Source organism: Erpetoichthys calabaricus, chromosome 12, assembly GCF_900747795.2.
Source record: "Erpetoichthys calabaricus chromosome 12, fErpCal1.3, whole genome shotgun sequence".
Lineage (NCBI taxonomy): Eukaryota > Metazoa > Chordata > Cladistia > Polypteriformes > Polypteridae > Erpetoichthys > Erpetoichthys calabaricus.
In genome coordinates this window covers 57331953-57345187 of record NC_041405.2, presented here as the reverse complement: position 1 = coordinate 57345187, position 13235 = coordinate 57331953, and positions in this window count along the sequence as shown.

Genomic DNA, 13235 nt, shown 5'->3' with positions numbered 1-13235 from the left:
AATTGAGAAATATTAAGATCATTCTTCTTGAACTTGTAAAAAAATAAAATCATTTTGCCAAGTAAATGTCAATTTTGCAATACATGCAAGTCTTTTTACCTTTGTCGTACAACATCCAAAAGTCTTTGAATTTTCATTGCTTTGAGGTCATGAAGGACAGGGTCTAGGTCATCCAAATGCTCACCTTGGCCTATTCCATGGGGCAGATGCAGTACTTTACAAGCTATCACAATGTGGCACACCTTTGGGGGGCTGTATGGCTATGTGCCACCTGACAAGTCCAAACACTGCCATCTACCTTTTAATGAATCAATGGTCTGTTCTATCACCAATCATGTGGGGGGGCACATTTCATTATATCTCTTCTCTTGTGGTGTCTGCAGATTGTGTGATGAGTCCGGCACTGAGGAGATACTCACTATCAAGTGAAAGAAAGATTATACAATTAGTGCTGTGTGTTATACGAAATGGCAGGCTATGCAAGGAATGATTTTTTCAGATATTGCAATGATTTTTTTGATTCATACTGATAATTCAATTTAGACTTTCTAGAGTTGTCATTTTGGAATTGTGTACTGAACTGGAGCCTACAATACAGAGATAATCACATAGAAATCACACAATCCCTGTTTTGGTACATGTTTTAACAACCATAAGGTATTTGGTGATGGGTGCTTTTCAGTGTGAAATGACTCTCCAGTCAGGAATTTTGAAGCCTTCCCTGGTCTGTGTCCTGCTATCTGTATGGAATAGTATGATTAAGATACCACCAATATACATCCAATTTCAATTCTGTCAGGGTGACAAGCTGAGATCAAAAGGCAATTTGCAGTGATTGCTGCTTTTCTTAATGTAATCTGCACAATTGACTGCACACATGTTGCGATAAATGCACCATCACAGAATTAATCTGTATTTGTAAACTGAAAGCACTTTCATTCAACCAATATACAAGTAATATGTGGAATGAAAATGTGTGTGACTAACACTGTTGTAAAATGGCCCTGCTGAACTCAAAATTCCTATATTTTATCAAATAGGAGTGTGGGAAGCAGACTTCAGGGTCATACTGTGTGTGATGTTTGGCATCTTGGTCAAGCTCGATTGCCAATTACTGTTTGTTGTGCAACACACAGCACACCCTTTTTAAAAGACAAAATAGATAGGCTACACACTAAGGAAATTAACAATAAGCATTATTTACCAACTTTGATGACTTTGTGTATCATGGAAATGCACAATGAAACACAATTTTCTGTTCACTTCATTGTCCTGCCGTCTGGAGTCTCTCCAAAAAGTTCTGTGAAGTACTTATGGATGGTCGAAATTTTCTGTAATGTTAAGCCATTTTTCATGGCAAGTTTGTGTTTATTAAATCCTGACATTTGCATAAGAAATAACTGACACACTTTTCTGAGCCATTCATTTATTTCTTTTATAAAACATGTTTATGCTCGGAAAAGTGCATCAACTATTTCTTATGCAAATATCAGGATTTAATAAACACGAACTTGCCATGAACGTTGCAGAAAATTTCGACCATCCATAAGTAATTCGCAGGACTTTTTGGTGTTGACATTTTAGAGACTAAATGAAGTACACTTATATAATCAGAACACACATGTAGGATCCCCAAACGTCTGAATTCTGATGATAGAATATGATAATTAGGTCCAGTCTTCACCTAACCCACTTTATTATAGAGATGTGGTGGACTTTGACATACTTGCTGCAAGAGGAACAGTGCTATGAATGTAACTGTAGAGTCTAATGGTACCATTTCAAACTTTCAAAACAGAATATGGCTGCTGCCTGAGAGGATCACTATGGATTTTTTACAGTTGCGTCTTCAATAAACCTCAATGAGACTGGTCTGCTTCAGGTTAATAATGTTGTAGTGGAGCATATGTCTATCATATAAGTTGATAAACATTTTGTGTGTCTTTATTTGTAAGCTAGACAAACCCAGTATAATATTAGCATTTCTAGAGGCAGGTTTATTTTATTGATAAGAACAGTGGTGCTTTGATTTTTACCTAACAAACCCATCCATCAAGTCTTTAGAACTGACTCAGGATGTGAAAATTATGGTGGGGTAATGGTGCATGTATCAAAAGGGTTTGGCAAGGGTGACTGTGTTTGGACTTACCAGAATCTATAAGTGACCTCCTGTAGGAAGGTCATAAGCTGCCTAAATAAAACATCTGTGTGATAAGCTGTGCCTATGTGTTTTGATTGGTAAATGGCCCAGTAAGGGACAGAAAAGTAATTCGATTGGTTTGAAGTTTATGTTTATGACTGGTTCTGAATCTGAGGCCTTTCTGTACCATTACACTCCATTGGTTCATGGTTTGTGACTAGAATGATATAAAATTGGTCACCTTGCCTTTACTTCTCTCTCTCAATATCGGACCATGAACAGAAGACCATGATGAAGACAACTCTATCTCGACATCTCGAGAGTAAGAGGCATGCAGTCAGTTTCAGTACTCCATTCAAAGGCCATGGGGAAGCAAAGCAAGCTGGACTGAAGATAAGCCGAGAGTGGCCTATGAACGCAAGGTGCACCGCTAATTGTCTGTATTTTTTGCCAATGTTCACAAAGTATTCTGCATCCTTAATATTTTTTAGCATATCATCAATAAAATAAAATTAAATGTGTAACTAAAATTTTGCCTGTTTTTTTACTCTGACTAATTACCCGAGGTTACAGATGTAGAGGGAACAGTAGGAAGTGCTAAAGTACCTGACCATAGAGTGTTAATATTTTGTTAAGGTCTGCACAATAAATAATATAAAGGAGAAACAAGGGTTACTCTAGGATCCTATACAACAAAAAAAATGTTCAATACATTTTAACAGTGATGCCTATAGATTAACAAAATATTGTATTTAGGCATTCAATAAAGTAAATGTAGTATAGTTTATATTTAGGTCCCTTTACCTTGTTTCTCTTTGTACCTTTTAATAATAGTACAAACATTGACAGATGGCAGTTACAGAGAAGTATGTGTTTTCCTTGGAACAAAAAAGAAAAAAAAATCATTCACCAGGATTCGGCTCAGGATGTACCTGAATTGTGACCATAGTCGTGACTGTCCCTTAGTGTGCACTACAGGTTGCCACTCTCTAGTACCCAACACATTAGCAGCCATAGTGGCTGCAGTAAAGACCATCTTCAGTAGTCAGTGCTGTCTGCATGAGAGCTTCTAATACCGCCTTCTTATTCTTGTTCATAGTGTGTTTAAAAAAATAATAAGGTTTATTCATGAAATGCCTGCAGTTACTTGCACACAGTGAAATAAATTATCTTCATTTTGTCTTTCCTACTTATATAGACATGCCCAGTGGAGATAAAGGATTAATTTGCATCTTCTAGAGCTTGTGACATTTTTATTTAAACAAGTTATAGTACTTGTTGAAGCTCATGCAGGGAACGGGTTTGTTTTCATCATAGTCGTGCCTTAAAGAAATGACAAAAGCATTTGTCATTAAAATGCATTAAGGCGAGCTGAGGAACATATTTTTTGTACAACATATTTTACAAAAGAATGGATGCTAGTTTTAATTGGTTTCAGTATTAAGGATAAGGTAGTATGTAGTTCTTTTAGTTAAACTCTGAGCTATCATTTAGACAGCAGGTATTTATTAACACAAAGATTTTTGACAAGCAATGCCTTACAAACTGTAAACCTTTGTTCTTCATTTCATATTACGTCTAAAAATAACTATGATAATACTGTATTTTACACTTGTTTGTAAATATAATTAGTAGTTGTATACTTTAATTTATTCATTTGACTGCTACAAGTTCCTTGCCTTGGCACAATCTGTCAACTTGGCTGCCCTATTCTAATAGCCTAAAATGACATTGCCTATTGTCCTGCGGTGGGTTGGCACCCTGCCCAGGATTGGTTCCTGCCTTGTGCCCTGTGTTGGCTGGGATTGGCTCCAGCAGACCCCCGTGACCCTGTGTTCGGATTCAGCGGGTTGGAAAATGGATGGATGGATGGACATTGCCTATTAGTACACTAGAATAGTCTCCATTAAATCATATTTCTGTTGACAAAAATAGAATTCAGGGAAAGCAGAATAAAAAAAATAACTGTTTGGCTTTCACTCACAATGAATAATTGCATTTACCATCATCCTTCTATTTAACCCTTTAACCGCCAACTCCCTAAATATTCCCCAAGCCAGGCGAAATCTGAACAATTTTTGTTTTTTTACTTTTTTACATTTTTTTTACATTTTTTACATTTATTCAAGCAGTATTGACCACTAAATGTTGTGCAAGTTGCCAGTGTATACACGAAATCTATAAATGTAACCTGAATTCTCAGCTAAGCAAAACATCTTGATACCAAACCGTGCCCTTTTCAATGGTAGATACTGTCGAAACTGTAAGCGGCCCTTCCACGACAATAAACTTTCATCAACTGCAACTGACGGTCCTGGCATGTAGGGCAACTGAAATGCTTCAAATAAATGATCAATCAAAGGACGTAGCTTGAACAAGCGGTCGCGGTTTGGATCTTTCTTATCTGGCTCGTTTCTGTTGTCATTCAAATGAAAGAATTTCAGCAGCAAAGAGAATCGGTTACGTGTCATGACAGCTGCAAAAATATGTGTTGCATACATAGGATCTGTAGACCAGTACATCTCAATATCTGGTTTTCTGATTATTCCCATCAACATCAAAATCCCAATGAATTTTTTCATTTCGTTTTCATCAGTGTCTACCCAAGCACGAACACGGGAATGTGGAGGTAAATTGGGATTTTTCTCAATAAACTGTGCTGCATACAGATTTGTCTGATGAACAAAATGTCTAATCAAATCAGGTGACACAAACAGCTCATAAAACTGCTCAGCAGTGTAATTGTTTACATCAACAATAAAGCCACACGTTCCCTCAAACGAATGCAGAAAAGGTAGTTCACCACGGGCAGCAGTCCAGTTGAGATGCTGGGGATACACCCACTCAGCGCCGTCATCCGATGCGTCTTCATTCACAATATCATGCAGCGCACGTTGCTGCTCATCACTGTCACTAAAATCTTCTTCAGAACTGCTACAATCATGATCAGAACTGTCCAAAATCGCCTGCAAAGCCTCACTTGAAGTCAGTTTACGTTTCGCCATATTCACAGCTGTTACATGCGAATCACGTCACATGACCGGCCAAAACAACCACAGACTTGTCGAAATACAACGTAGTAATAATACCCACGCCAAACCGTCAGTTATACTACTTGCCAGGCATTCATATAACCACAGGCAAATGTGCCGGATAATTCCGGCAGTATGGCGGTAGCATTAAAACAGCGGTGCCGGATATATCCGGCAGAGGGCGGTGAAGGGGTTAAAGAACTTCGATAGTAGGCATGATGCTGCAGCATTTTTATTTCAGCTTAGGTCCTGAAAGCTTTTGTATACATTTTAATATCAAATGTTGCATTTTACTTGAAACTGAGATGTCTGCAACATACAGTAGTTATAAGTTTGGGTACATGGAATTGAATTGTGCCAAGTCATATTAGGTGAGAGACATTAAATAATGGACTTAGAATCTCCATAAACCATCTGATATAAACTTAACTATAGGCCATGAGATAGCTAAGCTATAAATAACTTTTAAATATTAACTGGATGGCACAGTGATATAGGCAGGTAGCACTGCTACAACATAGCACTCAGAATCCAATTCAGTTTCTACTGGAGTATTTTAATTGCAATTTGAATTGTCTCCCTGAATTCAAGTGGACATTCTCCTATTATGGAAAAGCAAGCAGTTTTAATTTGGTTAATGGTTCAGCATTGGCTTGGTATGAGTGAGGGTCCCTTCCAAGGACTGGAGTTCTGCTTTGGATTTGTTCCTAACTTGTATGAATTTACAGTAATATAAAATGAGATTATTCTCAATATTTTTAGAAAGCTTTTAGATTAGATTACATTAGATGAACATTATTAATCCCATTGGGAAATTCAGATGCATACAACATCAGAAACATAACAAAGGATATAGACTCACAGGACAGATAATACAGCCAATCAATCAATGTATACTGTGCAGATATTTCAAAATTAATTTAAGAATATGTTGGGAGGAATCATTGAATTGTCTGATAGCAGTTTGCAGAAAAGACCCTGAAAGGTTCTTTTTAGCACACCATGGTGGAATGAGCTTGTGGCTAAAAGTGCTCCAGAAGAACACCTCCTGGAGTGGATAGAGGGGCTTTTTCATGATGGCATCCAATTTTGCCACTCTCCTCTTTTTTAACACTGCTTTCAGCGTGTCCAGGGTTTGCTCTGTGATGTAACAGGCTTTCCTGATAAGTTTATTAAGGCATTGTGCTTCTTTTGAGCTCAAGGTGCTTCCTCAGGAGACTGCAGCATTAAACAGCAGAGTGGCTGCTGTGGACTGGTAGAACATTTCCAGCAGCCTGCTGCATATATCAAATGACCAGAGTCTCCTTAGCAAGTACAGTCTGCTCTGGCCCTTCTTATACAATACCACTGTGTCATCAGACCAGTCCAGTTTTGTATTTTATGTGAACCTTAAGATACTTGAAGCTCTGCACCACTTCCATGTCCTCCTAAATTTTGACTGGTCTCAGAGGCTCCTTGACATGCCAGAAGTCCACAACCAGCTCTTCTGTCTTGCTGATGTTGAGTTGAAGATGAAATCCACCACAACCTTCCTGTGCTCTGACTCGTCTCTGTTATGATAGACAAGTCACCTGAATATCTCTGTAGATGGCAAGCACTGGTATTGTGATGAAAGTCTGTTATGTAGATGTAAGAAGGGGACATTGTTTTTCGATTTCCTGGATAATCCAGTTACTGATTGTGTCAGGGTTGTCTGCAGGATGTAGGTATTTGCTGTCTTGCAAAGGAGTCACCTCTTTGAAGTCTGGCTGGTTGAGTATACAAACAATACCAAGTTTTGATAACAGACCTGCTCCTTCCTTGGAGGATGTGTGTATTTACTTGACTTGGAGATTACATGTCTGACGCTATTGGTTTCTAATCAGCATATCTGTACTTATTCATGATTGGTAACAATACATTTTGTTAACTTGTATTTTCATTAATTGTTAAACCCAGGAAATTTAGATGTGCCATTGTTTAATCCGATTGTCCATAACTGATAATGGCAGGGACTGAAGAAGATTTAAACTCCTGGGCAGCAGAAGGCAGAGGGAACAGTCCACAGAAAACGCTGCCAAGACACTCAGACAGAGCACAGGGGCTCGCAGGCAGACAAGGGTACGTGGTTGGCATGACGTGAGGCATAAGGACGGCAACACTTCCAGGGAGGAAGAGACAGCTCCACAAGGAGACACCGGTTGTAGGTCCAGCGAGAGAGGGAAGCCGCATGAAAGGACCAAGCAAAGCTGGCAGACGAGAAATGAGGCGTGCCTAGGTCACAGCAACACAAGGAGCCCAGAGTTGAAAAAAAAAAAGGAATGACGAAGAGACGCTGACAGAGATTCAATGTTTTGACACAACTTCTGTTGGGAAACGAGTGTCCGCTGAACAGTGGGCATCCATGGACAGTTGAACAATTAAGTGTTGGGGTAACACAGTGCGCAAACTGGACTCTGCACCACTAAAGATTGTATCCTCCAATTCTTGTTTTTAACGGACTTTTAGAGTGTGGACTGTGCATTTTCCTTTTTAAAAAAAAGGAAATTCATTCTTGATCTATATTACTAACCGAGAATGCTAAACCGGATGATGGACGCAGGCACATCCGGCCATGGGCCGTAGCTGCAAAAAGACGTACTGCGCAGGCGCAAAAAGAGTCGGACGCAGGCACATCCGGCCATGGGCCGTAGCTGCAAAAAGACGTACTGCGCAGGCGCAAAAAGAGTCGGACGCAGGCACATCCGGCCATGGGCCGTAGCTGCAAAAAGACGTACTGCGCAGGCGCAAAAAGAGTCCGCGAGAGTCGGCTGAGGAGCCGAGAAAGGCGGACAAAAGAGGGCGAGAGAGGCGGATGAGGGTCCGCGAGAGGCGCAGGCGCAAAAAGAGTCCGCGAGAGTCGGAGAAAAGCGGACAAAAGAGGGCGACAAAGGCGGATGAGGGGCCGCGAGTGGCGGACAAGACCACAGAAAAAAGGAGTGAGCACATACAAAAAGGAGTCACACAAGCACCGAAAAAAGGAAAAGGCACATAAAAAAGTACTCAACCGCGGGCAAAGCACAAAACACATTGCACACGAAACTAAACACAACAAAAAAAAAGAACAGACGAGCGCACAACGGCAAGGCACGACCACCCCCCCCCCCCCCCCTACAGGCACGGGACGGGACACACACCAAGAGGAGGATTCAACAAGCCCATGGAAGACAATAAAAAAGAACACAAAACCACCCCACAGACCCTACAAGCAAGGGACGGGACACACACAAAGAGGGGGATTCAAACAAGACACAGGAACACAAAAAGAAAGAGGACGCTCGCGCAACAACAATCCTCAACCCCCCCCCCCCCCCCCCCCCCCTCAATAAGAAGTGACACCCAAAACCACATTTCTAAAGGAAACGTCCATATTAAACATACGTCATCTGAACACCTTCACACTAGGCAGCATAGGTGTATCTCCTTACAATAAAGCACTATTAACCGTTCAACTGCAGAAAAGGATACATATTAACAGTGAGTGCGATCCTCCTTATTTCGCAAAGCGGTAGCAAATCAATTAAAACTACAAAATAGCGCGTCACAAATAATGTACATGCAACAACGCGTCAGTCAAACGCCACAAGCAAAACATGCCCGTCGCGGACATCAACGCCAGACACCTGCTAAATGCTTACGCCAGTTGGCTGACAACGCCTTCAATAATGAGTCCACTATTGAGGAAAATTCATTGGGATTAATGAATGTCATTTGCAATCATTGTCATTCACTTAACTTCCCAGAAGAAACAACTGGCAATACAAATAATGAATTTACACGTAGTTGTCAAAAGGGTAAAATTAGACTGCCTCCTTTACATATAATCACCACGGACCCAGTGTCATTGAAACAAAACCGGAATAAAGCTAGGTCAGAAATTAAAGACAGAGTAGAAAGCAAAGTAAAACGTCATAAACAGGTTGAACAAGGGGGCCACGCACATGGACAGCAGGTTACAGATAATGAAGACCGGAATTCAAAAGCTTGAAAAACATGAGCTCAACTGACCAAAGATACAAACTGAAACGAGAAAAACTACGGGGTCCGCAGTAGTCCAAAATGCACCGCGTAATAGTACGGACGAAGCTCTGTATTACCAGTGGGGGACTCCAGAATGACACTGGCAAACGCTCCGTATTAAACGTGCGTCATCCGGACACGTAGCTGCCCAGCGGGCACGGGTTCAAAACGCCGGGGGTAGGCGAGCGAAGCGAGCAGGGGGCGGAGCCCCCTTGTATATTTAGATTTTGTTATGTTCGTTTATCTTTTTAATGTACCTTACATTGTCTTGTGTAATAGAACTTACTGTTGCTTTTTCTGAAATTACTGTTGTGTCTTTTATTGTATGTTTACTCACCGCCCAATTTAAAGAAATCTGTGTGCTATTATTGGTAAATTTCATGAGTTCCCAGTCTCTTAATAAAACTGGGTGGCGTAGTCGGATATTTTAATGGTGTCTAAGTTAGATTACCTGTAAGTGTGACCAGACACCTGTCACATAGAGGATGAACAGGAAGGGAGTTAGGAAATCTCCCCGAGGTGCTCCAGTACTACTCAACACCATTTCTGACACACAGTCCCCCAGCCTTACAAATTGTTGTTTGCTGGTCAGATAGTCCATAATCCAGGAGATTGTGAGAGCATCAATATTCAAAGCCTTGTGCTTTTTCCCCCCAGTCTGGAAAAATCAAAGAACATTATCCTGACTGTGTTACCGACTTTGACTAAGTAGTAATAGGCTCTGTGGAGCATCTAGATCAAATTATCTTCCACACCTATATGTGTCTGATAGGCAAACTGCAAAGGATCCAGATGTACTGAAATCCAGGGGTATTAGCTGTTTTTGGACCAGCCACTCAAAGGTGATCGACAAAAGTGAAAAATGAACAAGCAATAAAATTTAAAGTACAGTACACGAAATCTACTAAAAGGTCGAGTATACCCAATCCAATTTCCTGGGACCAGGAATTTTGGATATGTTTGAATTTTGGCAGAGGTGGGTAGAGTAGCCAAAAATTGTACTCAAGTAAGAGTAGCGTTACTTCAAAATAATATTACTCAAGTAGAAGTAAAAAGTACTCATCCAAAAAATTACTCAAGTAAGAGTAAAAAAAGTATTTGGTGAAAATAATAATAATAATAATTCTTTACATTTATATAGCGCTTTTCTCACTACTCAAAGCGCTCAAAGACTACTCAAGTACTGAGTAACTGTTTGAACATAATAAATTATTCATTTTTTAGAAATGTAATAAGACAGACAAAAATATAAAATAATGTGCAAATTCTGCTATTTCCAAATAATAATATAAACAATGAGTACAAATAAATAACATCTTTACCAAATAAAGATGCACAAATAACACAAAGTTCCAAATCTCAGTTTTTCACAACAAAGCTTTTGAAGCCAATACCTACAGCAGGTAACATGTATGTTTGAACAGTGCAAACTACTTACAATGACAAGATATACTGTACACTGACAGTATAATACTGTATATTCACTTCGTGGTGTAGCGGGTCTGCAGCTTCAAAAAATATAAAAAAAAGGGGCCAGTTTCAAATCCATAAAGCTGTGTCACTGTCCGTAGGTGCAATTACATGACCGCGGGGAGTTAATGAGGTAGTTGGAGCGAGTCACACCTGCACATGTGGGTGCAATCATTCTCAATTGCTTCATTGGCTTTCTGCAAATAGCACAGCTGATAGAAAATAACATTAGAACAAGGCAGCTTGTGCACGTACAATAAGTCTCACTTTACCATGACAGTCTGTGCATGTTTGGTTAAAACCTGCTTGTTCTTCATTCAGTGAAGTGATGGTTAAGCTTCAGCAGGAGTTGGCTCTCAAGGTTCTTGCAGTGAAGCTGTGACCGTTTAGCAGTGAACAGGAGCCCCGCATGACTAAAAGTCTCTCACAGGCTGCAGATGCAGGAAGTTTGTGTGTGGTCATGTGACTGCATGGCTATGTTTGATTGGAGAAACAGAGTCATGTGATTATTGTTGCTACGTCTGATTGGTGAATTGTAGTCATGTGATTATTGTTGCTACATCTGATTGGTGAAACAGTCATGCAGTAGACCCACTGGTGACTTCTCTCTGGCAAAAATATAGCGTATATAATGGAAAAAAAGTAACGATTCGAGTGTTGCCCAATGTAGCGGAGTAAGAGAAACGTTTCTTCTTAACAAAGTACTCAAGTAAAAGCAAAAAGTATGGTGCAGTAAAAGTACTCTTAGAAGTACAATTTTTTTAAAAAGTTACTCAAGTTAATGTAATGGAGTAAATGTAACTTGTTACTACCCACCTCTGAATTTTGGATTATTTGCATTTACATAATGAGATATCTTAAGGATTGAATTTAAGTCAAAACAGAAAATGTATGTTTCATATACCTTATACACATAGCCTGAAGGTAACTTTATACAATATTTTTACTAATTTTGTGCAAGAAACAAAGTTGTGCAAGTAGCATCAGTAGAATACCTGTATCAGCTATTAAACATTAAACAACAGCAACAACAAACAAAAGTAGGCTTTCAGGCTCCACCTAAGATGCTTTGTTTTGATTAAAAGGTCACTGTACACACAGAATAAGCAAACAACACTGAGTAATGCTCTTAGGTCTGGTGGTGACAATGGTTGATAAGAAAATGGCAACAAAAGAATGTCAGAGCCTATGATCCATCTTGAATCGTGTGTCTCATTCCCCTTCACCCACAGCTGTTTGGAAGTGCTGCACAGCTGTTCTCATCCTCTGGTAATGCACCCACAGCTCCTCCCAATCCTGCTTGTCATTTGTATGGTGGTGCGCCACTTGAAATTTAAAGAGGAATTGAAGAAATCAGTCATAAATGGTAAGTACCAGCTTGTGTGCTATTTATACCTGCTCATTGGTCAGAGCCCCACATCGGCAAGTGAGGTCAAGTGTGGAATATTACACTTGTGGTGTCATGCCAGTACTCCAAAAATTTCAGATTTTGGAATTATGGATAAGGGATACTGCACTAGAGTCAGCTCCATGGCTAGATGAATAACTAGCACTCAAAAAAAGTAGGTTGTTTGATGGTTGATCTGGGATTATTTCACGAAGTACACTTATGAAATCTAGACTTCGCTGAGAACGCCTCACTTGTAAAAGCTTTAGGCGTTTTCCAGTCAAGGCTTAATCAATTCCACAAATGCCAAGTGTTTCTTGTTAACTCAAAACCAGCTTCGGCGATCCACAATTATTCACACACTTGTGAGATCTAAGCAGCCCCAAGGAGTGATCAATGAAAACATTGGGGCTCAAAAAGCACAGAGGATGGTGCAGTATTGGCAGACTGAGTACCTGTGACTAAAAGCGTGAAACTGTTTTGATGTATGGTGTATTATGGGAGTTTTATTTAATTGTAGCAAAACAGAGGAACATGTAGCAATCGCAGTGGTGGTCCTTTCAGAAGAAGATCAAGAAATAAAAGTTGATCAATAATAACTCTTAAAGGAAACATGTCCACATTTAAGAAATCTAGACATGCTACAAGGCATTCCAGATCAATACCTAAGTACACAATGGTTCTGAATTTGTGCATTACACATTTAAATATTAGTGGCATTATTCACATTAAAAATGTAAAAATATAAATTTGTGAATGTCATACTTGAAACACTTAAAAGAAGGTGTAGCTGCTGGTAAGTAAGGCAGGATCAAACATGGGACAGACACATGCCAAAAGAAATCTCTCAGTCAAAGAAGGTTCGTTTTAAAATGGTTTAGTGAATATTCAAGCAAACAGTCCACACAAGAATAGAGAAGAGTTGTTACACACGTAGAATAAAAGGCAAAAAAAAGAAAAAAATGTTTCTACTTTTTAAACTTCAATAGTTTCTGTATCCTAGGATGAATTATTTCAGTATTCTTTACTTCACATAAAGTACATTCTAAACATATGGCTCTGCACATACAAGTGAGCACGTTAAGGCATGGTTTCAAACCGTGTGCCTTCCTTGACTTACCTACGGCAAGGCAGGTTACTAACTAAGACTAATCTGTGGTCGGAGGGA